This window comes from Bubalus bubalis, chromosome 4 (assembly GCF_019923935.1).
Source record: "Bubalus bubalis isolate 160015118507 breed Murrah chromosome 4, NDDB_SH_1, whole genome shotgun sequence".
NCBI classification, from domain to species: Eukaryota; Metazoa; Chordata; class Mammalia; order Artiodactyla; family Bovidae; genus Bubalus; species Bubalus bubalis.
Genome location: NC_059160.1, coordinates 100216022 through 100242744, shown reverse-complemented (window position 1 = coordinate 100242744; position 26723 = coordinate 100216022).

The following is a 26723-nucleotide window of genomic DNA, read 5'->3' as shown; positions in this document are numbered from 1 at the left end:
GTCACCTCAGCTCTCACTTAAAGATTTCTCTAAATTCAAGTCCAGGGACACATAGGCCATGGGATCTGAGTTCCTTTTTCCCCAGAGAAACTTGCACTTCTTGTGCTGATAGATCAACTTCCTTCCACAAGGATTGTTTAGTGGGTTTTGTTGGGGGGACTGTTAGGACAATTGGGTAATGGATGCCCACCTTATCTATATGTCGTATGAGAGACCACTCAAGTCATTCTTTCCAGGAGCAAAAAGATGTCTTCCATGGTCCTCTGACTTCTTTTACATCAGGAAAGCATCATATTACTAAAAGTTTTGATTTCTGCTTTCCATGGTACTGCATTTAATCTCTGCAGTAATAGGAACTCTTAAATTTACATTGTGTTGAAATCTGACTCACAGAAATTTTCCACTAATTCCCATTTTGCCTTTTAAAGCTCTCTGGATGATAAAAGGAATATGTAATGAATTCTCCTCACACACTCATGGTGTAAGTCTTTACTTCTCTCATCAACACAGTGGTCATCTTTCTCTAATCTAGCTAGTATGTGATTAAATTCATCATTATCATGGACAGTCTCCTCTGGGCCTGTGTCATTGTGTTAATTTAGTCCAGAGAGGGTTAAAATTTCCTCCTTCCTCCTGAACTTCATACTGCTGTTAATTCAGCCCAGGGATGAGTTCATTGTTTCAGCAGCAGCTTCTCATTTTAATTCCTTGAGCTGACAGTCAAGTGAAATTCTCCTTAAGGTGCCTGTGTTGAGAGCTCATTTTTTTGTTATTTCTTAATAACTATATATATATTTAATATAAAATATATAAATATATTTCTTCTTGTTTTCAGTATAGATTCCAATTCTTTCAACAACATATTACATGTATTTCTGAATTATTTTCAGATTTGACTGTAATGCTCTCCCTATTTGTCAAATTTTTGAAAGGTGAAGAGGTCAAAGATACTTCAGACCTTTCCTCAGCTTGCCATCCCTCTTTTAGTTAGCTTTATTTTTACGGTGTGCATAGATAACTTGTTGACAAACAATATTGGTTTAAGAATCAGAAAATTTTAGATTCATATACATATTTTTGCTGTTATTAGTGTGTGACCTTGGACAAACTGCCTCACTCCAATTTTCCTTGTATCACAGGGATTTTTATTGCCCAGGTTAGATTTTTACATTGGTGTGTGTATGCATATATATGTATGTGTATCTACATGTATGTATGTATGCTGCACTTATATTATGACTGACGTGTGTAAATGTGTATATGTGTGTAAATGTGTGTATATGTGTGACATATTTGTGTGCATACATATATGTGTGTATGCCCATCATGCCTATTGTATATTTGTGCACATGCAAGTGTGTTTATGTGTATGTGTATATGCCTGTGTGTATTGTGCATATGTGCACAGGTACATGTTTTGTGTATACATATATGTGTGCTTATGCATATATGTATGAATGGCTGTGCATGTTATGTGTGAATAAATGTATGTGTACAGTGCCATATGTACATGTGTATATTTTGGAACATATTAGATTGTCAATACACAGCAGACATTATTATACTTTACAAAGGAAACCAATTATGACTGCAAACATCACACATAATACTATCAGAGCAGCGCCTCACACAGTACCTGGCATCATGAATAATTCCATCAAACATCTCTGGGACATGCAGTTTTAAAAGGAAATAATATAATCCCAGCAGGCACTGGATTTCATGAACCTGTGCTGGTCCCTAATGATTACCTCTTTGCTTTTTAACTATTTATCCACATTTTATATTGTAACATTTTGCTAGGGATCTGTCTAATCTCTTTGGGTGTAGTTTAAAGACTGTAACTTATTTCACCTTTTTGAAAATGGAAACATTTATTTGCCCTTTTTCCACCTTGCCAGAAGACGTCTGTTCCCATAGTTCTTCAAAGATGACTATTTACAGTTCACTGATGTCATCTGAGCCTTCTTTTAGTCTTATGGAATGGAACTAAAGTCCTTTGAAGGTGTATTTTTCAACCTCTTTCCTTGCTTGGACTTTAATTTCCTCCTTCCAGTATTTGCTTTCTCCTTTTTAATCTGACAGTTAACCTTCTCAACCAATGTATTAGTCAGGCCTCTTTTGATTAAAAGAAACCCAGTTTAAACTCTTATAATAAAAACGAATACCTTAGTTCACATAGCTGGGGAAATCAGGGGTAAGGCTTGCTTCAATCATGACTGACTTCAGGGATTCAGAAGATGTCATCAGAAGCCTGGATTTTTTGCCCTATTTGAGTTCTGATTCCTTTTGTGGATGGGCTTTCCACACAGTTGGGAAGATAGCTCATGGGCTTTGTTCAAATCCAAAAGGAAGAGAAACACATTCTCAGTATCTGTGTATCAAATCTCATGGGGAACACCTGACTGGCCCTGTTTGATCACGTGTTCGTGGCCCCGGCCAGGGCAGGCTGGGCATGTGGCTGACAGGCACACTGCAACCTCATGAGATATGGGACAGAGAAATGTAGGTTGTCTACAACAGAGGAAAGACCCAAAATGTTTTGTTTTTGACTCTTTTTGGTAAACTTCGTGGTGTTTTTCCATATCTGTTTCGTGTTCCCGTCATATCCTTAGGAAACCTATTTTTATCTTTGGCAATTTTCATAAGCTTTATTTCATTCCCTTGGTATTAGTTTTCATTTGTTTGTGGTTACACATTGGTCCTTCCATTCTGTAACAGCTGGTTGAGCTGTTTCCTTAGCTACCTCTCCCTCACCTTGGATTCTTGGAACTGGGTGTTTAAAAAAGCATAGAGTCCTTTGTGTATGCCCAGTCTCTGGCCATACAATCATACTTTTTTTTTTTTTTTAACCTTTGGAAATCTGTCTTCTTTTAGTTTAGGCCAAATATCTAGCGTCACTCAGGGTTTGAAGTGTTTGCTATCACAGACTGTAAGGTGCTCATACTGGTTTGCTCCTTCTCAAGGATGCTCTCATTTTTACCCTGCCAACTAGCACTTTCTCTGCTTGTCAGGATTGGGTCCTATGCAGAAATTCCCTTCATTACCTTTCCTGCCTTCTAAAAGATGAAGTTGTCAGTGACATGTATCCACTGCTACACTTTCAGCTGACGGACTTTCTGGAGAAGTCAAGATGAGCACAATTCTGCATCGCTTCTGTTCCTGCCTCTGTATCTGTGCCAGATGTGTGATCAGTGTTAGGAAGGGATCATCCATTCTTTCATTCTTCCTGGAATGGCTAATCTACCAACCATCACCCCTATCTCATCCTCTCCAACAGTAATATCGTTTTGATGTTTTTTCCTTTAATCTCTACCCACATGTTGTTTATCATTCTGCCATCCCTGATTTTGGAATTTTCACAAAGGTATATATCTTCCTGACACAGAAGTGTGCTGCTTTCCATAAGCATTGCCACCTGTGACTCTTATTTTGCCAAGATGCAGTAACGTCTGTGGGGTGGATGCACTGGTTTTCTTGCATGAACATCACATTATATGTTTGGTAACTGGTATTCAGGCAACTAGGACCTAAGAGCTACGTCCTATGGACTCTTTAATTATTTTCTTGTGTGAATTACTAGGTACATTAGACACTGGTTTGATGCTTAAAGTCTCACCCTGAGCTCCCTCTCCTTTTTGTTCAATTTTAAATCCTCAAGAACAGACTGAAAAATTGACCAGTGAACGTTTTCTTCTCTTTAGAAAAGCTGATCAATTCCTATTACAACAAATGCAAATGAACAATTCTTATTGTTTTCCTTGTTCTATTGGGAATGTGTGCTATCAAACAAAATCTGTGCTTAGTCGCTAAGTCATGACCGACTCTGCAACCTCCTGGACGATAGTCTGCTAGGGTCCTCTGTCCATGGAATTTTCTAGGCAAGAATACTGGAGTGGGTTGCCATTTCCTCCTACAAGAGATCTCCCTGACCCAGGGATGGAAGCTGCATTTCCTGTGTCTCCTGCTTTGACTGGCAGGCAGATTCTTTTAACACTGAGCCACCTGGGAAGCCTCATCAAATAAAATAATCGAGACCATAGATTTGTTTTGCAAAATGCCTTCTTTGATAATGACTCTCCTAATGAAGGGGATTCCCTGATAGCTCAGTTGGTAAAGAATCTGCCTGCAATGCAGGAGACCCTAGTTCGATTCCTGGGTTGGAAAGATCCCCTGGAGAAGGGAAAGGCTACCCACTCCAGTATTCTGGCCTAGGGTCACAAAGAGTCTGACATGGCTGAGTGACTTTCACTTTCTCATAATGAAGACCCATGGTATGCTTGAGTTATGGCTGGTGTTTGGTTTGACTTGAAGTACTATGACACACTCAGCTATTCACAGCTATGGAACATGCTCCATGTCAAGCTTTTAAGGACTCTCCCATTCCCCAGGGCTAAAACAGACTAGCTGGAGAAGAAGAAACTGGTTAATCAGTAAAAAGGCAGATCTTTTGAAGCATGCCGAGTATCTCCTAGGGCTGAGGGCTCGCAGACAGAGCAGATGCAAGGAAGGGAAGGAATGCCTCTATTTCTGCCTTCTCTTGCCTCTTTGTCCCAGTTTTCCTGCCCGTTCCCTGCCCTGACATTTCCCTTGCTCTAACCCCATCTTTGCTCTTTTTTTGTGAATCCTGGCTTTCCACTGGTTTATGCCTATCTTTGGCCCTGCCCTAGGCCAATCTTCTGTCTCAATATTGACCCTTTCTTCCAGACAAGGGGCTGGGGTCCCAGGGCATTCTGAATTTCACAGAAGAGTTTTAGAGCAGCAAGCCCGAGAATAGACAGTGTTAAGTGCATTCTAGTTTCCATTGCACTTGTTGAGATAAAGGTGGAGAAAAGGAATATCTGGCACCACACATTTGGAAAATAACTAAAGGGACTTCAGGATGCCTTGGGGTGGCTCAGTGGTAAAGAATCTGCCAGCCAAAGTAGGAGACACGGGCTTGATCCCTGGGTCAAGAAGATTCCCTGGAGAAGGAAATGGAAACCCATTCTAGTATTCTTGCCTGAGAAATCCCATGGACAGAGGAGCCTGGAGGGCTACAGTTCACAGGCTCACAAAAGAGTCAGACACGACTAAAGAGACCAAACAGCAAGCAGCTGCTTTAGTTCAGTGCACCTCCTGATGTAGATAAAATCTATTTCAAAGATCTGACAGGCCACAGAGATGAGAGTCCCAAGGTAGAGGAAGTAAGATTTGCAATGAGTAGGACTCAGCTCATGATTTGACTAAACTGCCAAACCCAGGCAACTCATTCCTCATCTTTGAGCCTTTGTTTCCTGATCTATAAGACAAGGATGACAATGCCTATTGGGCCAGGTTGGGGAAACTCTTGGGATCAACTCCTATGAAAACAAGGGTTATAAAATCAGAATTAGATAAAGGGGAAAAATCAAGCTTGAGGTGGCCCTTCATTGATCCAAAGTGCCTTGGACCTTTATACCTGTCTTTGTCATTTTGGGCTGCCATAACAAAAATACCATAGACTTGGTGTCTTAAAACATGAAGATTTATTTCTCATCTCTCTAGAGGCTAGAAGTCCAAGATCAGGGTGCCAGATAATTCAGTGTCTGGTGAGGGCTTATTTCCTGAGGCAAAGACAGATGTCTTCTTGCTGTGTCCTCATGGACAGAGGGAACCTAGGGGACTCAGTCAGAAGGGCTAGGTAGTTCTGTGGGGTCTCTTTTATGAGGGTACTAATCCCATTAATGAGGGCTCCAACTTCATGACCTAAGTACCTCCCAAAGATCCCATGGCCAAATATGATCACATTCGGGGTTAGGTTTCACCATAGGAATGGGGGGTGGGGAGACAAGAATATTTAGTCTGTAGCAATACCTCTGCCTCTATGTGTCACTGGATATAGGCCATGTTTCAAAAGATATCATTGATCTGACCTGAAGGGCGCAAAATGTCATTGCTCTAAGAGGGATCTGGGCCACATATCTCTATTTCTCACATATTTAACAGGGTTCTGTGAGTGAAATTAGTTTGTTAACTAGAAAACTTTCTACAAATGTTAACTTATAATCAATACCATGATCATCAAACACCTATTAAAGGCATGCTTTGTGATAGGTACTTGATAGGAATAAAGTACTCTATTTTTTTAATGTACATTTTTCCTTCCTTTAAAATTGAAAGTCCAGACCCATTGCAGCAGTTCTTGCTCAGCCATCAAAGAATTAGGCTACAGTTCATACATAAATATTTATTAGATGTTAACTATGTGGAGGATGTTTAGAAAATAAATCTTTTCTGCCATAAAGGTATCTCTTGGCATTTTAACACTATACATGGCAGAATATTTATGGAAATCATTAAGCAGAGTAATTGCTAATTCATAGTTTTTAATACACTATGATGTCATTACAATAACAAAATTTACATATTTTAGTACTTCTTGAAAAATAAAATTAAAAATACTTTTAAGCAGAAACACTCTCCTTGAAGAGTACATAAATAGTAGCACAATAACCAAACTTCGGGAAAAAATAAGGGGAAATGCCATTTGATATGTTTTATTATCAATTGGAGAGCCAAAAATAAGTAATACGTAATGGAATTTCATCGTATGGCAGTGGAATTTCCCCCAGAGCTTTATTAAAAGATTTAACGTAGTTTGAACTCCTCAGTGAAGTCAAGGAACCTGTCCAAGAGCTGAGCCAGCATTTTAAGTAAATATGTTAATTTCTGAGCTCAACAAAGAAAAATGCTACTTTTAGTGCATTTCTAATATAAAATATTCTTCTTACACTATTATTTATAAGCTATTCAGTGGAACCTAACTGAATATCTTGATTGGTTACATTTATATTTCCTCACCAATATGAGAGCTGTTTACTTCTTGACTGATTAAAGTGGGAAGATTAAATTAGTAGTCCATGAATTAATAAGAAGTGCATTAGATGTTGACGCAAAGTTTAGTATATACCATAATAGTGCGAATTCTACATTTGCATTGTGTTTTACAAAGGATAAAACATGTACTCTCTGTTTTCTTTTTAAAAAATGTTAGGCATATCTATGTGTGCAAAGGAAAGCAAAGAATGAGAATTTCTTGAAAATCCGTCTTCACTTCTAGTCTCCCTTCACCTTCTCTTTGAATATTGTGCAGGAATAACACAAAATTATGTGATCTTACCACTCAAAGCATGAGCCTTGGATTATCAGAATTGGTACCTCTAGACACAGGAGACACAAGTTCAATTTCTGTGTCAGGAAGATCCCCTGGAGGAGGGCATGGCAACCCACTCCAGTACTCTTGCCTGGAGAATCCCATGGACAGAGGAGCCTGGTGGCCTACAGTCCATTGGGTGGCAAAGAGTTGGACACAACTGAAGCGACTGAGCACCCACATACACAGATGCCTGTTAGAACTGCTGAATCTCAGGCCCCACCCCAAACCTCCTGAATTAGAACCTGCATTTTAATGAGGTCTCCACGTGACTGTGTGCCTATTAAAGTTTCAGAAGCATTACTCCACAAATCTTTTCTCTAACAAAATAAAATTAAAATCCGATTAAAAAATTATCCAAATGACTGCTTCATCCCTTTTATTGTAGGAATAAGTATGAATGTAAGTATTCTGAAGCATAAAACTCAATACAGAAATATGAATTGTTGAATTTAATTTCTGTTTTAGATTCTGGATACACAAGGTATAGGGTAGAGTTCAGTTCAGTTCAGTTCAGTCACTCAGTTGTGCCCAACTCTTTGAGACCCCATGAACAGCAGCACGCCAGGCCTTCCTGTCCATCACCAACTCCCAGAGTCCACCCAAACCCATGTCCATTGAGTTGATGATGCCATCCAACCATCTCATCCTCTGTCCTCCCCTTCTCCTCCTGCCCTCAATCTTTTCCAGCATCAGGGTCTTTTCCAATGAGTCAGCTCTTCGCATCAGGTGGCCAAAGTATTGGAGTTTCAGCCTCAACATCAGTCCCTCCAATGAACACCCAGGACTGATCTCCTTTAGGATGGACTGGTTAGATCTCCTTGCAGTCCAAGGGACTCTCAAGAATCTTCTCCAATACCACAGTTCAAAAGCATCAATTCTTCAGTGCTCAGCTTTCTTTATAGTCCAACTCTCACATCCACACATTAAGATTCTCTTTGAATAAAAAGTTTTCTTAAGTTGTCTAATTACAAAATGATTAATAAGCCTGATTTTATTTTTGCATATCTTTGACTATTTTCTTAACAGAATGACTTTCTAGAATGTGAAATAGTGAATTCAGGAAGAAAGCAGAGAAAAAAATTCCCATTAAATAACATTATTTGACCACTGCTTATATTAAAACAATCATCTTATGAACTATTTTTTTAATTTCTTTGCATTAGTGAAACCGTGCTTTTCCCCACTTGCTTGATTTCTAGCAGGTAGGATAAGAGGATTTGCAATCCTGTTCGGTTTATGATTCTCATATTATTGACTTTACTCTGCAGGGAGATAAAATAGGGCCTCAAATGCAGTGGATGTTAAGGTTAAAGCCCTTCTTATGTCATTTAGAGATTGTTTTTAGATTAAGGATCATTTGACCTTGAGTTACGGTGGTTGCTTTATTATCTGATCATGGTGCCTCCAATAAGAGGTTGTCCGATGCTTTCAGCACATTACCTACCTATGTCATTCTAAAGCTTCTTGCTTCAGAAGATCTCTCAGCAGGGTTAGAAAAAGGTAAAGAGCTTAAATAAGCAAGCTATATTTATCAGCAATAAACAGCAGTCCCCGGAAATGTTCTACCCAGCAAATGAATCTATAAAGTGATGGCTCTAACTGCATGATAACAGAACTGATTTTATATTTAGTAAAAATGTTTATTAGTATTATGAGTGGGTAACACTCTACTGCTGTTAAGAATAGAGACTTCTATCACAGTGTCATTGCAGTCTATATAAATAGGTCAGAAAAGATGATGATATTTCTACACTAAAACAATTTAACCAGACTAAAATGCCTCATGATATATATATCCTGAAGCAGGAGAACCACAGAAAAGAGGGTGCTATGTAGAATAGCTTGAACAAAATTATATAGATGGAGTTATATATGATTTTAGACTAATATAAGAAAAGTTTGGTAAGAATGTGAGGTGGTTCAAGTGGTTCAAGTTACAGGTAATTTCAACCTCAAACCCCGAAACTCTGCATTTGATCAAGGACATCAGGATTGGTGGCCTTGATAAGAAGGTTAATAGATAGCAAAGGCCTTGAAAAATCAAGATTTCTTGCAGCTGCAGTTATTTTAATAGGTAGGACAATGTTCAGATTACACATTCACTGTTAACCCTAAAATAATGGAGTTTCATTTTCTTTGTGTCTTCTCCATATCCCATTGCCACTCAGTTACCTAACCTAATGGCTTACACATCAGAGGTGATGATTACACATTTGTTAATGGGGATGAACTTTTAAGAACACTGTTCTAAATAATGACCATAACATGGCTTTGGATGAATGTGTGAATGAGTTAATTGCTCAGTCGTGTTCAACTCTTTGTGACCCCATGGGCTATAGCCCGCCCGGCTCTTCGGCCCATGGGATTTTTCAGTCAAGAATACTGAGTGGGTTGCCATTCCCTTCTCCAAGGGATCTTCTTGACCCAGGAATTAACCCAGGTCTCCTGTATTGTAGGCAGATTCTTTACCACGTGAGTTACCAGGGAAGCCACCCTGGCTTTGGATAGGGGTATATATTACGGGTATATTAAAAGGCAATAGATCTGTTACTGAGTTCTGTAATAAATAAAGCAGTACCAAAGCTTTGATTTTGCCACTTAAGAGCACGTGTACAGATCACAGTTTTTCTCTTTCTTTTCCTATCTCTCAGACACAATTGAGAAAAGCTTGCAGCTCTGGCTAGAGGACATAAGGCAAAGTAGACCAAAGAAACATCTAGATATTGAATTTTCTTAGCTACTAGTAAGGAACGGGAGGGATCATAACAAAGAACAGTTGGCTGTCTTACAAAAATAGAAAACTATTTTATATATTTTTGGTCACCATTCAAAGACAATATTTTTAGATATTTCCCATATCACCAAAGGAGTTCTATCTTAACAGCACTGTATGATAATGGACTTAGACAACAGGGTTCACATTATTATAATAAAGTTACACGAGATTCATCTAGGCTATAAAAGTAAAGACACAAAAACAGACTGGGCTTAATATGTGACTCACCCTCAGGAGGGCATGTGCTTTTGCAGTAACAGTAATGGGTCTGCCCAGATCCATTTCTACTCTCTTTGCCCAGCAGCAGTCCCTGAGGGCATGTCCTTGTTTATTGGGAATTTGTGACAGGCAGCATCTGACTTATGGGCAGTAATGGGGAGGAAAGGAACAGCTATGAAGCCTATTTCTGCATGTATGAAATGACTGGTGAGATTATTATAATTAAGGAAAATCTTAAATACAGATGTTATTTTAATTAAAATATAAAGAATGTAAATTACCATACTAGGTTAATAATCCCACAAAGCAAGATACAGTCACCACTTCAGAATTTTGGAAATGAAGTAAATGGCTTTTCATTAACTGCATATCATTTATTGCAAAACATTAGTTAAATGTAACAACTAACCCTGGTGACACATGAGTCTGACATGAAAGAGATTTAAAAATGTACACTCTTCAACAAAAAATTGATGAGAAGGGCAGTAAAATGCTGAAAGAAGCAAGTGCTGCATCAGAGAAAGATGAAATGAAGAGGGTAAGACATAAATGACAATGGAAAGAGCTTAATTAAACTTAAAATCTACCTACCTTAAAACTAGGTTGGCTTATTCCTTAGGAGCTATTAGTTTGTCTTACAAAGTGAAAGTACCCTAATAATTCATTCAGAGCCTATGGGCGGTATGAGAGAAAACCGAAGCTGCTCCATGTCTCTCAGACTGGGGTGAAGACGGAAATTAATAGAGTTTATCCAGAGTCACCATTAGTTGAGCATAACTTTGCTCTTTCAGAATTTTGAGTAGGAAAGAATTTTTTAAAAATTTGAAAAAAGGTTGTCCCTACTCTGATTGTCCAGTTGGGAACTAGAAGCATGCATATTTGTTGTATCTGGAGAACAATTACAAGCTAGAGCAAATAGGTACAACTGGAAATATATTTAGATTAGGCCATTGAGAAGTGAACCTCTGATAAGACCATCACTGATATTTGAAAAAGCGTTTGTGGTCCAGATGACTGGCCTCACTGTCATTCAAAGACCTGTGCTCCCCTTCTTCAATAGGACAGTATTGCTAGGATGCGCCTGCCCCAGAGACAGCTACACCTCAGGGAAGACTTGTGTTCAGCTCTTGCTAATGGAACGTGAACAGAAGTGATGTCTTTTTCTTCTTGGCCTACTCTTTCACTCTTTATTGGAGAAGGCCATGGCACCCCACTCCAGTACTCTTGCCTGGAAAATCCCATGGACGGAGGAGCCTGGTAGGCTGCAGTCCGTGGGGTCGCGAAGAGTCGGACACGACTGAGCGACTTCACTTTCACTTTTCACTTTCATGCATTGGAGGAGGAAATGGCACCCCACTCCAGTACTCTTGCCTGGAGAATCCCAGGGACGGCAGGGTCTGGTGGGCTGCTCACTCTTTATTAGTGGAAGTAAAAGATTTCTAGGCTGCAGGAGAGGATTTGGCTATAAGATGACAGGAGTCTGGCCCTGAATCACGGGTTGGAAAGCCATCCCTCTAGCTCCTCACTGATCCTGCTTTGAACCTACTCTTGAACAAGGAAATCATTTCCATGATGTTGAGTCACTCCTCTGGGTTGTTTAATTATAGCAGCCATTATAGCAGTGACTGCTGCTGCTGCTGCTGCTAAGTTGCTTTAGTCGTGTCCAGCTCTGTGCGACCCCACAGACGGCAGCCCACCAGGCTCCCCCGTCCCTGGGATTCTCCAAGCAAGAACACTGGAGTGGGTTGCCATTTCCTTCTCCAATGCATGAAAGTAAAACGTGAAAGTGAAGTCGCTCAGCCGTGTCCGACTCTTAGCGACCCCGTGGACTGCAGCCTACCAGGCCCCTCCATGCATGGGATTTTCCAGGCAAGAGTACTGGAGTGGGGTGCCATTGCCTTCTCCTTATAGCAGTGGACTGTGCCTTATATATTTAATGATTTTTATTTACATTCATGGGAATTCTCTGGTGGTCCGGTGGTTAGGACTAGACACTTTCACATTGCCATGGCCTGGGTTCGGTTGGGAAAATATCGATCCTCAAGCCATGCAATATGGCCAAAAACCAAAAATATTATGTGCATTCAAATCTTTAGTGAAAATAAGTTACTTGGGGACATAGGATTCTATAATCCATTTTCTTGGGATTTCTAGTTGAGCAAAAATGACATGCACATGAAGCCAGTTTAAGCCTTAAAGATTCATCTGCTTTTTTGGTGTAATATTTTTTCTCTAACCTTTTATTTATATTTTATCACCAAACCCAGTCTTCATCCTTAGTAACTTTTGCTACAGACTGAGGGGCGGAGATGTTTGACTTCTTGGCTAATTTTATCCCTTCCCTCTTTGCAAGTTTTAAGTAGATTTGCAAACAAACCAAAGGACTTTTACCTCCTCAAACCAGCCTTATTGAAAAAGTCTTCAGAATCAAGCTTCGCTGATAGAAATTATACCAATAAATTCCAAATGAATTACTTTACTTGTCTGAAAAGTTTCTGGACCTTCTTTTGCTCGATTTCTCTGGTTCTACCCTCCATGTTCACTGTTCTTCATTTACCCCACTTAGTCCACATGTAAATGACTGTTTATTTAGTTTCCTTGTTAAACAGTTGTGGTATAATTTACACTTCCCTCTTTTGGTGGGCACTTGTGTTAGTTACGATTTTCCCGACGTGAAGAACTTTAAGCTTCAGCTGTGGGACTATCTAGATGATCTGAAATGTGCTGATATCTTTGTTATTAAAATAAAATTAAAAATAAATAAATAAAATTAGAACTTTCCCTCGTCTTTTTTAAACTGCTAAGCACACAGAGTAACTGCTCTGTTAAAGGCACCTTGAAATAGATTAAAGACAATATGAAATGATAATGGAGTAAGCAAGATCAGAATAGTGTTTTCTAAAGGGCTTTTAAACTCAGTGTAAAAACTAAATGAGATACAAATATCATTCCTCACCTGTCCAGCAAGGTGAGAATGTCTTTGCAATGTGAATTAATCCTGTCAAATCTGAAGATCAATTTATCTAATAATCTATTCCTAAGGTTTAACATTTTTAATTTTTCTAACTATGCTAGATATTTAGTAAAAAAGTGGGGGAAAATTCCTAGAAAGTGTATCAAAGGGAAAAAAAAAACACACATATGGCTCAGTTCAGTTCAGTCATTCGGTTGTGTCTATACTCTTTGCGACCCCATGGACTGCAGCACACCAGGCTTCCCTGTCCATCACCAACTCCCGGAACTTGCTCAAACTCATGTCCATCGAGTTGGTGATGCCATCCAATATGGCTAAATCAGATATATTTACATTTTGTTGAACTTTTTTTCTCCATATATATCAGAGTTTACTTTTCTGTTTTTTATATTCTGTTTAATTTAAAAATTTTAATGATACATATAACATTGTAAAAACACAAACAATAAAAAAGTACATGCAATACAAAGAGAAAGTCTTCCTTCACCCAGCCCTACTAACCTGTCCAGAGTAAACACTGTTTGCAGTTTAAAGTGTGACCTTCCAGACCTATCTTTTTGCATTTAGGCATATTTGTCCATGTACATACTTTCAAATATTTTATGCACACACATGCACATATATGGACATATATTTGATATATAGAGAATATTTTTATATATGGATATATACATCTGGGTCAAACTTTCATACTTCACATATTGGAAAGATTTTCTTATTTAATGAAAAATATTGAATGAAAGCACAATGTTTTTCATGTAGTTGCTTCATAATTCATTAAGTTATGATACCTTAGTAAAAACATTTATTTAAATATTTTAAAGTTATATTTTTAACACTGCATGTACATCTATTACACATATCTGCATATTTTATCTTTAAAATAGATTCATAAATTAAAATAGGTATATCTAAGGGTATAAACTGTTTCCTAGCTCATAATATGAACATTAATTTTCCTCTATTTTAATAAACATACCCTCCAACTACATACATCTTTAAGATTTCTTGTTTTTACAAAAGTAGAAGTCAGGACAGAGAAGGAAATTCCACACACAAATTTGTTCTGAGACTTTATCTACTGAAAGAAATATGAGTCAGAAATATCATGGAACAGTAGTTTCCAAACTTTTCTGCTCTTTGCAATCCATCTAAAGATTTATTAAAAATTCTAATGGGATGGGGAGGTTGAGGTTAGCAGATGCAAACTATTACATATAAATAGGATAACAACAAAATCCTACTGTATAGCCCAGGGAACTATATTCAATATCCTGGGATAAACTATTATGGGATAAACCATAATGAAAAATAACATAAAAAGAATACACACATATGCATAACTGAGTCACTTTGCTTCTCAGCAGAAATTAACACAACATTGTAAATTAGCTATACCTCAATAAAAAATAAATTTAAAAAAAGACCAAAAAAGTACTAATGCTTGGCTTCATTCACCAGATATTTCGATTTAATTGGGACTGGTGCAGCCTGGGCATCTGGATTTTTAAAAGCTCTTCAGGTGATTCTAATGTGTGGCAGAGTTTGGGGACCACTGTTACAGAGCCTTTAGCCATTGGAAGATGCCTAGACACAAGTGTCCTGCAGGTAAAATAAAGGTCACTGGACTGAATTCTATGCTTATTATTCAGAAGGAAAAGTATTTCTTCTAGCAGTGAAAACAGTGCTGGTAGTATCAGTACTACGAATCACCTTGACTCTCAAATAAAATAAATCCAACTAGAAAAATAGGATCAACTTAACCTAATACTGTAATACTCTCAAGCATTAGATCTTTAAAAGCATCATTCCCCAGTGACTGCTAGAGTGTCTGGAAAAAAAAAAAAAGTTTCCCTTTTTCACAAATTGATTTTTGTCTTGGCTGCATGGTTTGCTTGTTTAGTATTAACGACTTGATTTGGGAAGAAAAGGCTTCCTGTATGGCTGGGATTAAGAAGAGCCCTCTTTACTCCTGCCAGAATTGCGTACAAATGCTAGCGTGTAAACAGTGCATCCTATGACATTTTTTTTACACCCAAACAAGTAAGGTGACACACATGGCTTAAGGGCTAAAAGAAACATGAGATCTGTATTGCAGAGTTACAGTCGGAACTGCTTAATTTCCCCTGGGACTGTGAGGAAAGCTTCCTGCTCTTTGTAAATTAACCTATTATTGGAATACATTTGCCACAGTTAATCCACAAAGTAATTAAATGGAAGGAAGCAATTAAATCACCACGAAAAAAGTGACTGATGCATCTGAGGGATTCAGGCATGGTTAAGATTTTCATTACTGTAGGTTAGACATACACATTAGTTAAGTAGGCATCTTCCAGTTAAAGCTAGGCTACTGAATATATGTGCACACGTGTGTGTGTGTGTGTGTACAAGCAAACTGTTGAAATATAAAATAAACCTCTAATCAGACTGACCAAGAAGAGGGATTTTAAAAGTCACAGATTCTCTGGTAGAATAATAGTTGATATGCATTGTGTGGTACTCTGTCAGTTTAGAAAAAACAGAATTACATTTTCTCCCCAATCTCTTACAAATGAAAAAATGTTTAATTGATCTGAGAGTAGAATTCAGAGATCCTATACGCTCTTCGTTAAACGTTAGTTTTTCTATATTGCTTCCATTTTTAGAGGGCTCCGGAGACCTTGTTAACCTCACCATTTTCTTACTCTGTAAACTTGGGTGAGTCACTCGACCTTCCTGAATTTCAGTACAATGAAGGAATTGGGCTATATGTCTTCAGGTCCGTTCTAGCTTTAACAGGCCACAAATCTAAGGGGAAAAAAATATAAAAACACCACCAGAAAGCATATGTGAAATGCTTAAGATTTGAAATACCATAAAAATAAATTTGAGTGGAAAATAAAAGTAATGTAATAGAATATTTTACATACATATCTGTAACCTTCACAAAATAAGATTATATGTTTCTCAAGAGCTTTGTGCTATGAGCAGAAATATAAAGCGATGTGAACTAGAATCTTCTAAGAGATATCATTTATCTATGCTTCTGTATTTTTCAATGATTTCATGAATTGAAACTGTATTACATTTTCAGGATTTCATGCATTTAAATGAGGTAGTTCTAAACAGCTACCAAAAATTGTCCTTTTAAAGTAATGGTCTGTATTTATAAACAACTTTAAGACTGATGCACAAAATTAGATAATGAGTCTTCACTTGGTGGCAAGAAGAAAATAGAGTGCCTGCTCTTTGGTAACAGAGTGCATTAGATTTTTTATGCAATCTGTGTATTAAGAACATCTCCCTTTCAATGCTCTGAACAAATTAAAATGGCACTCTAGGTGTAAAAGGATATGATTGTCCATGGCTAGCTTGGTCATTCTGATTGAGTTAATATCACAGGAGACTGTTGTAGACTTAATTTGGCAGTGATGATTGGTGAGATGTGGGTGCACAGAATTATTCAACTGACTAGAATACTGTTAGCTTTGTATATATATGGTTAATTATAATAAACGTTAAGCCCCACTATGTTCTATATTACATACCAGAGATCTGTGATCCCAAATTACCGTTCTCTAGTAACTAAAGGTTAAGATGCAGACTGCGTGACAAAAATACATAAACTATGACTATAAAACACCGTTATAGAACAGTAGGTTGAGCTCCCTGTTTCACACAGCAGATTCTCACTGGCTGTCTATTTCACATATGTAATATGTATGTTTCCACGCTACTCTCTCAATTTGTCCACCCTCTCCTTTCCCACTGTGTCCATAAGTCTGTTCTCCATGTCTGTGTTTTCATGGCTGCCCTGCAAACAGGTTCATCAGTACCATCTTTTTAGATTTTATATGCATGAAATAATACACAATATTTGTTTTTCTCTTTCTGACTTACTTCGCTCTGTATAAAAAAGAAAAAAAAAAACAGTGTAACATTCTACTGCTGCTGCTGCTGCTGCGTCACTTCAGTCATGTCTGACTCTGTGCAACCCCATAGATGGCAGCCCACCAGGCTCCTCTGCCCATGGGATTCTCCAGGCAAGAACACTGGAGTGGGTTGCCATTTCCTTCTCCAATGCATGAAAGTGAAAAGTGAAAGTGAAGTCGCTCAGTCGTGTCCAACTCTTAGTGACCCCATGGACTGCAGCCCACCAGGCTCCTCCATCCATGGGGTTTTCCAGGCAAGAGTACTGGAGTGGGGTGCCCTTGCCTTCTCCGAACATTCTACTAGGATTTAAAAAACTACTCTGGGACAACAGAGGAAGAAGATACTTTGCCAGAAGTTTTTGGATGGATAAGGTTGTGGACTTCACAAAAAATATACTTAAGCAGAACCTTGAAAATACATCTAGAGTTTTAATCATCAATGATGAGCAAAGGCAAGGGCACTGTGAACATACAAACAGGGCATCTCTAGAAAATAATGAGCAATCCAGAGTCCTGGACCAGACATAGGCCTGATGAATGTGACGAATAGTGGAATAGATTGATACAGAAGAGCAGGTTGGAGGCAGGTTTGAAGAATCAAAGTAAGAGTGTGCATTGGCTACCATCAGCTGCCATGATCATTACATGCAAGAAATGAAAACTGGCAACATTTGGCTTCTTTCAAGCAGAGAGAGAAGGAAATGGAGAAAGACCAGAGGGGCTTCCTCATAGCTGCCTTCAGCTGGTGGGCTGGTTGGTAGCTGGGCTGAGCTGTGATGGCTGAACTGACTAGACGTTTCTATCCTTGTGGTCGTTCAACCTCACGGAGACTAGATTAGGGCTTTTCCGAGCAGGATGGTCTCAGGGTTCCAGGAGGGTAAGAGGAAGCTGCAGGGACTCTTGAGATCTCATCTGAAAGTACTTCAACATTATTTCTGCTCTATTCTAGTCACCAAAGCAGATCAAATAGCATGATGGAGTAGGAAAATCAGCCCCATATTTTTGATGGAGAGAAACTTCAATGAATTTGTGACCCTTTTTTGTCTTCCACAAGCCCCTATAAAGGGTTTGGATTATAGTAAGTGCTCAATAAACGACTGCTGAATGCACATATGAATGGAGAGTATGGTTTGGAGCCCTGAAAAAGAAGGATAAGATATTGGCACAGCTGCTATTGAGAATGAGAAAGGGAACCAATCATGGGTAAGTAAAAGAATTGCTGAGCAGCACTGACAGTCCAGCTGAGCTTGTAAATTATAAATTGGTTTTAGAGCCAATTTCCTCCGACTGCGTTTGGTAGCTTGGGAGCAAGCCCACAGAAACAGATGGTTGGGTTGATCCAGGTTAGGAGTTGGCACTCTGCACACTAGCAGTAGTGGGAGTTCAAGGCTGCCCATCTTGGTTCTGTGCCTCCACAGCTCTCTGCTCACTCAGGGGCTAGTCAGTAGCATTCATAGAATTCCAGGCATCCTAAATGTCCTTGCTCAGTTGGTCCACTGTCTTATTATCAACCACTCGCACTGAATTCCAAAGTAATTCAATTGAGACTATTACTTCTGTGATAACTTATGTGCACATGCACAGATGCACACATGTGCGAGTACATGCGCATGTGCACACACACACACACACACACACACACACAGGAATTCCATTTGTACTTCTTGGAAGGTATAAATGGGATCTAATTTTGGAATTGTTTTCTTTCCTTTGTAATTGCATAGTCAGGGCCTCCTATTTCCAGCTCCCATTCCTCCCTGCCTTACTCTAGTCCTGGGGAGCCTGTCCTGATGATGTCCTCCTATTACTCTCCCCCAGTTCCTGACTGGGTTTCCCTGGTGACTTAGACAGTAAAGAATCTGCCTGCAATGTGGGAGATGTGGGTTTGATCCCTGGGTTGGTAAGATCCCCTGGAGGAGGGCATGGCAACCCACTCTAGTATTCTTGTCTAGAGAATCCCATGGACAGAGGAGCCTGGTGGGCTACAGTCCATAGGGTTGCACAGAGTCGGATACGACTGAGTGACTAAGCACAGCTCCTGACTGCATCAATTCATTCCTTTCCTTCTCTAGTCTCCCCAGACCCTTCTTTTCTTTCATTTGCACTACACAAGACCTGGAACAGATCTGGCAGAATCAGGCTTGTTTCCAAAGGTGGAGATGAGGATAAGATGGGGAAATGTGAGGGGAAGATGAACCAATAACTACAGGGTCCTTTTAGGCAGCTATGAGAGTGCTAAACACTTTGATTCTAGATTCTAGCCATCAGACTAATTTTACTTTCCTTTGTTGTGCTTGATATTGTGGATTCATCCTTATTGTCCTGCTCTTGCTTGTCCAAGATGAGGTACCATGTTTCATGGGTCACAATTTCTCTTTTGCTCAGAGTTGTCAGCCTAAGTCAAACCCCTGTCTTCATCCATCTTCCCCCTTTTCTAATCAGTACCCTCCACAGGAGAAAACAGCCTGTGGGGTAAGTGAACTGAAAAACTGAGACTCTGGTGCTTAGATACAAACACTGGATCAGAGGAGGTCAAGGAATAGGAAGTTAAAATGATTTTTTAGCGTGGGTAGTGGAGTTGCCTACGATAATGGGTGGGGAATTACAGGAAGAGAAAAACTATAAGCCAGCTTTCAATATTCTCAATCAATATCGGGTGGAGCAATGGATATCAGCAGATGATGGATGGCGTGGGTAAGAGAGCAAGCTCATTAGATGGAGGGTTTCAAAGAAGCAGTAAATTTGGTGGAACAAGTCAGGAAGACCACTGTGAGGAAGAAGAACACATTTTCTGTCTCCTCGATATGACTGGCTCATTGGTTACAGGGGAGAAGGCTTTCCCATGCCAGGATTAGAGAGAAGTGACAGCATCCTCAAAACGTTAAGTGCAAGTGGGGCCGGTATTCTGGATACAAGATTTTCCTCTAACTTGTCACTGCACATAGCCAACTGTGCTGCTCCTCAGGCATTGCACTAGCTCTGAGGACAATTCTGGAAATCTCAGAGTTGGTACTTTTAGTCTGTGTATTTCAGAATAACAGTAAGGAGATGAAGATTTTCCTTGGTTCTTGCATTTTGTGACTCCTTTTAGTCACAGGGAATCTTTTAGTATAACTCCTTAATTCATTATTTTATCAAATAATTATTGGCCAGGAACAGAACTAGGTGCTGGGAATACAGGGAGAAATAAAATAAGATTCTTGCCATTAAGCAGCTCGTGGGTCTTCTTAAGGTAAAAACAAACAAACAAATAGGTAATTAAAACCAAATGGTCAGTCATTTGGCAGAGGTTAGCACAGGATACTGTGGGAACACAGAAGACCAGGAGTTAACTAGAGTTGAGGGCATGAGATGGAGTCAAAGAGGACTGCAAAGGAAGGAGATGGTCAAGTTTAAAGGTTAGGTGCGTGTGTGTTAGTGAGGGTGCGGGGATGAGGTCCAGGGGCCAGAGGGAACACATTAGTCAAATTAACTCTATTTCAACTGTACTGTATCCTGGTAGTCATAGCCTAAATACCTGAATCAAGTTTAACTGAATCTCCAGTGTGACCAGACTTTCCATTCTTTACTGTCATAAGGGAAGTGGAGCCCCTTCCAAGTTCACATTTTGGCAGCTGATCCTGGGTAAACTGTACTGCTCCCTGAGCTAACCCTCTCCAAGGCCCGAGGACACTTGTGCTGTAGACTTCATCTAATCACAGGACAGCTCAAAGGAAACCAGTATCAGGCTTCCTCTCTTTGGACAGTCAGATAACTTTCCTATTTTCTCTATTTGAATGGGTCTTGTGTCTTAAATCTCAGGACATGCCAGCTTGAGAATTATCTGATTACTATGTGAATTATTAAAAAGTCTTTCAAACACAAACAAAAATGCTGTTTCGCCTCTCTATTTTAGTGTTAACCACACGTGGATAGCAAATAGTGGCAGCATTGTATACTAAGACATTTTTGGAAGAAACACAGAGCACAAGATGGGGCTTGGCTGGTCATGGTGCTCCGGTCAACTTGGATTGCTAAGAAGATAATTTGTTTGCCTTCCACTTGTATTACTGAAACTGCAAGACTGCTCTCCCTGTATTCAAAATTCCAGGATGTATTGTGTTGCTTGCAGAGGGGAGCTCTGCTTGTGCTGGGTTATTTATGGCTCCTGAAAATAGAGAACAGGAGATAGCAAACCTTTTATCTGATGTTCACTATAATTTGGACAATTGCAGAGTAGTTTCTGTTCTTGGTCTGTAGCATTTGCTGGGACACTAGAGTTGATCAGTGACATCACACTAATTAAAAAGAATGAAAGAGGGAAAATGGATAAGAATTCGATAAAGAATCAGGTTTTTAGTTGTTAGCATTTTCCTTTTGAAGATAAAGATAAAACCATATGGTTCAAGAGAAAGTATTTTTATCTACAAAAGGCTTGGTTAGGGAAGAATTCTAGTTGAAATTAACAGACAAATGGGTAAGGAATTTTAATGAAAAGACTAGGTACTTTCATCTCAGGCAGATATGAGTAAAGGCATTCTGCCCACTATAAACTGTTAATTTCCTTCGGGACTTAAAAAAGTGACTATTGACATTAACTGCTTTCTGAGTAGTTTTATAGAACCTACAGAAGACTGCCAGCTTCTAGGAAGACCTATAACAGTGTTAGTTAAGCCAGGAAGAAGCTATAAAGTGGTAACTTGAGAAGTTTTTCTAAAATCTGTAGTATTTATTCCAGCAGCCAACTTTTAGTGAGCACCTATTCTGTGTGCTTTCTTTATTAAAATAGATAGAGCTATGATAAGAAGGATACAATGTCTATTCTCATGGAAATTAAATCCAGCCAGGAAAGAGACAGCAATAATGAATTAATTACAATTATAAGCATGTTCTATGAAGGATGGGCTTTCCAGGTGGCGAGTGGCGAGTGGCGAGTGGCAAAGAACCTACCTGCTAATGCAGGAGACACAAGAGATGTGGGTTCAATCCTTAGGTCAGGAAGACGCTCGGGCGTAGGAAATGACAACCCACTCCATTATTCTTATCTGGAAAATTCCATGGACAGAGGAGCCTGGAGGGCTATAGTCTAGGAGTTCGCAAACAGCTGGATACAACTGAGCAGCAGCAGTGCCCTGAAGGATGAGCATGTAGAGGTGGGAGCATTTGCAATACAGAAACAGTGGCGGTAGGGGGCTGATGAGAAAGGAGAGGGCACAAGTTGAGATGATCTGCACGTGCAAAGGGGCGGGGGTAGGAGGGGATAGAGACCTTTGGAAGACTGAATGAGGCTTTCATGGTTACAGAAAGGCAAACAGGGGAGAAGGGCACAAAGTCAGTCTGGAGAGCTAGGAAGCAGGTAAATCATGCTGGGCATCATGGACTCAACAGAAAGGAAGGAAGGAGTTTTTGAGCAACTTCACAGAGGACAGTGATAATATAAACAAGGCAACTTAATGGAATTTTAATAAAACATACTATTGTCAATGGAAGTAATTGTTCTTCAGGATGTTTTTTTTTCCTTACTGAAGAAATACATTTTTCAGTTTAATTTTATTCTAATTTGATTTGCAGATAGTAAAGAAGATAATTTGTATATAATTGAAGGACCACATTCTCCTTAACTTTAACCATTAATTTAACCCATTGTGATGGGTAAGAATTTATAAATAGCAAATCTGCTGAATTTAGTTACCTGTCACTTTGGGATTTAGAGATGCCAGATCTCTTATCAGTGACCAAACATCAGATATCAGAAATGGAACCCAAGAATTTTATTTTTTTAATAAAAAAGTGATATTTAACTAGGATGAAATTGACGTGAGTATTTAAAAATGTCTGGAAATACAAAAACCCAAAAAACATGTATCAGAGATTTTTTTGTTCTAAGGGAGAAGTGAAATTTCCAAAGGCTGATAACGCTACTTGGATATTTTGGTCAGTTCAAGGCAGACAGGGATTCACTATTAGACAGGGAGGCCCCATAGAAAGGCATTTCATACTAGATTTGAAACAAATAGTCCAAATTCTAATATATATGAAGGACTCTCCAGGACTTGTTGTCCTAGCTGATAGTAACTAAGTCCAGATTTTCCAGGACAGTTTTGTTATAAATATTCTCTTGCATGTTAGGTACACTGGTGCTTTTTAGACAATGACATGATTCACTCTTGTTTTAAGAAATATGGCCCTTATGTCTAGCTCATCGGGATTTCTTTCTTCTCTGCTGTCACTAGCTATAATTTATTCTCTTCTATTTCATTCTGAAAACCTGAACTCAAATCCCTAGAACCCTGATTCATGAACTAAATGTCCAATACAACTTGCCTCTGTTTTTTTCTTCTCTTTGAAGATGGCCCTTTCCTGTCCAGGTATACAAATTCATGAATGGTTATGACTGTGTTTAAGGGAACCAAAATACCAAATACATGAAAACCTGTGCAATATGTTGAAGGCAATTCATTCCTATACTAAATATTGGTCAAATATCTTAGAAAATGTTGATCATTCCATGAATCTAATGTGGGATCATGAAAGAAGAAGGAACGAAGTTAATCATGTTTCACTTTGGGATGGTCTAGGGAATGAGCGTCACTCATAAGAGCAGTAGGTTGGACACTCCCTAAAGCAGTAGAAGCAAATGATGACAGTGACCAAACAGCTACCATGTTAGCAAGCTGATTATTACTATTATTTTACCGTTCTTGTGCTAAGTGCTTTATAGGTATTGTCTGATTTAACAACTATGTAAGGCTATTTTAGTATGTATGCTTACATTGGAAATTAAGAAATTGAGATTTACAGAGATTAAAGCAGCTTTTCTAAAGTCATTCCATCATTAAATAGAACTAGAATTCTACACCTGCCTAACCTGATTCCAGAGTCTACACAGTCTTCACTCAGGATTAATGTGGTTCCAGGACCCCTCCTTGGGTCAATTCCCTTATGTAAAACGGCATAGCATTTGCTTATAATCTACTCATATCTTCCCACATACCTTAAATCACTTGTAGATTATAATATCTAAGACAATGTAAATGCTATGTAGATAGTTGCTGGGGTGCAGTTAAAAAAAAAGTTTTGTTTTTTGAAATTTTCTGAAATTAAAAAAAAAAAAAAAAAGGTTTCAGGTTGCAGTCCAGGCAGCCAGCCCTCTGATCCTATGTGATATGAACGATACAGAGGGCTGGCTGGACTGTGAACCACTAACGCTCAAGGGGATTACAGGCAAACTAATCTATGGCTAAGAAATGTCCCTGGAGGTTGTATGAGTGTCCTTACTCCTTGGGGCATCTTATCTATTGTACTCCACCCTGTTTCATCACTCTCTGTCCATTTTCACTGAAGTTGAGCTTGCTGTGGTCTGAAAAACACAATGGCTTACAATAGTTTAATTGGCAGGGCCTATGGTTTTAGAGCTGCAGTGAGCAGAATAGGCAAATAAAACATGGAACGTCCCACTGAGACGCAGTAGAAGCGATCAAACTACAAAGAGCCAGCAAAGCAAAATGGTTCCCGGCCCTGGCTGAAAATGGGCTGGACGTGGAGGGAAGTAGCTTTTCAACAAAGCTCTTGGGCAGACGTCAGATAGGAGCTCTGGGCTAGCACCCAGATGGCAGGCACTGATCACTCCTTCAGTAGAATGTGTAAAGGACTCATGTGCTTCAGGTGACGTGGCCAGGAAACAGTATTGTGTACAACGTGAATGATACAGATCTTCAGTGTTATTTCTACACGGACCAGGAACATTACTATGGTTTTGATGTCAGAATCTATTGTTAGATGAACTGATGTCTGTGATGTGCTGTTTCAGTGCTTGAAGAGTCAGGATCTGTATAATCAAGGGTTTCTCTTCCCACCAATCAATGATAGTAAAAGGTTTCTTAAGACCAGAAGCCCCTGATTTCATATTAAGACTACATTGGTGTACGCACACAGTAGAGTATGAGATCACCAAAATGTAAGTTCCTTCCGCTTCCCAGTAGTTCCTGGAGTCTGCCTGTCACACCATAAGCAGCAATTCCAGGGCTGTGGGAGAGCTCCTGGCTGATCTTTCAGTTCTGCTGGCCTCCACCCTGCCTCCTACTCCCAGAAAATTTAAACCAACCTGCTTTTGCCTGCATGACCCAGGTAACAGCCTGCTTTAGCCTGAACGGCTTAGCTATTTCAGCTAAAAATGGCTTATTTCCATGAGTCACCTGGATAATTGCCTTATTCTCTGGCCCACTTGGTGGGATGGGCCTGCAATAAGTGTCACTAAAACCTCATTGTTTTTGACTCTACAGAGAACACTGTGACGGTTTTTTTAATGTCTGGAGAAGTATACCTTAGATTCACACTTAGCCTTTGAACCTTTTTCTTTGGATGGATCATCTTTGTCCTGTGACAAAAAAGCCCCACTTCTGTTGTAGAACAATTTTCTGGTGTGTCTGTAGCTGTGCAGTTTTGAGCAAGTAATAAATCAGCAAGTGCTTCTTAAATATTTACCACCCAAGTACTGTGCAAGATGCAAAGGGAGACAAAGACAAGAATTCTATCTTAAGATGTGGCTGCTTAGGAAGATAGCACGTATGAATCATTATGGAACGTTAGAAAATTCTTGTGTGTCTACTGTTGACCTGTTTGAAAGTATAATCATAGTTAAAGAAGGACAAATCTGAGCTGGAGAAGGACAAACTAGGTGGAGAAATTTCCAGGAGGGCTTAACTTTAACTACTTGAGGTATAGGTAAATTTGTCTTTTTCTTTCCTTTTCTCTCTTTTTGCCAAATGTATTATATTGCTTACTTTTACAAAAGGTAGCCTATTATCTCAGAATGGCACCACTTAAGAGAAAACTGTGTCTTATTTACAGGCTAACTCAGAGTTCATGGTTCTGTAAAGAAAAGAACAACTGACGGCTTTGATTGTTATAACACAAGGTATTTAGAAAAAATATCACTAAATACCTCACTTTTATGACTGAGTTTTTCAGATGCCTTTTAGAACACAAAATAAATGGAAAACACAGAAAAAAAAACCCTACCTCATTTGAAATGGCAAAAACCTAAATCTTATATAATCTTTCTTGAAAAGATAAATTCATTTTAATTATTTAGGACTCTAGCTTCAATTTTCAATTGTATAATTTGATGTCATGAAATAACAATGTGAAACAAGACAATATTTTCTATCTTCCCTTCTCTTGCCAGGATCTAGAAATGAAGTGACAAAGTTTTGTTGTTATTGTTGTTTTTTTTTTAATTGAACTGTGATGTAAGAACCTGCGATTTCTATGCTCACACAGCTCAAATTCTCTGGCATAAAACTTTTAGGCTTGAGATAAATGTCATGTACATGATTTTGAAGGTCAGGCTGGTGAACCACCAAAAATGTCTGACAGCTCCAAGAGGGAATATTTACATCTGGCGAATGGCATTGTGTTCTCTGCTGTGATGACGTCAGGTCGAATAAGTGGAACAGTGGGAACTGAACCTTGATGCAACGTGGCATCTGACCCCAGAGGCCTTTATGCCTCCTTTTATCCTCCATCCCCTCCTGCCTCCCACCATGTGGGAAGAACAGCCACAAAAATCCACCGACTTTCTGCAGGGACACTTGGCCTGGTTTTGCTGTAATACCTGTTTATACATGAATCAACCCAAAATTAACTTTGGGGACAGCTGTATATTCCTGACCTTGTAAATTCAGG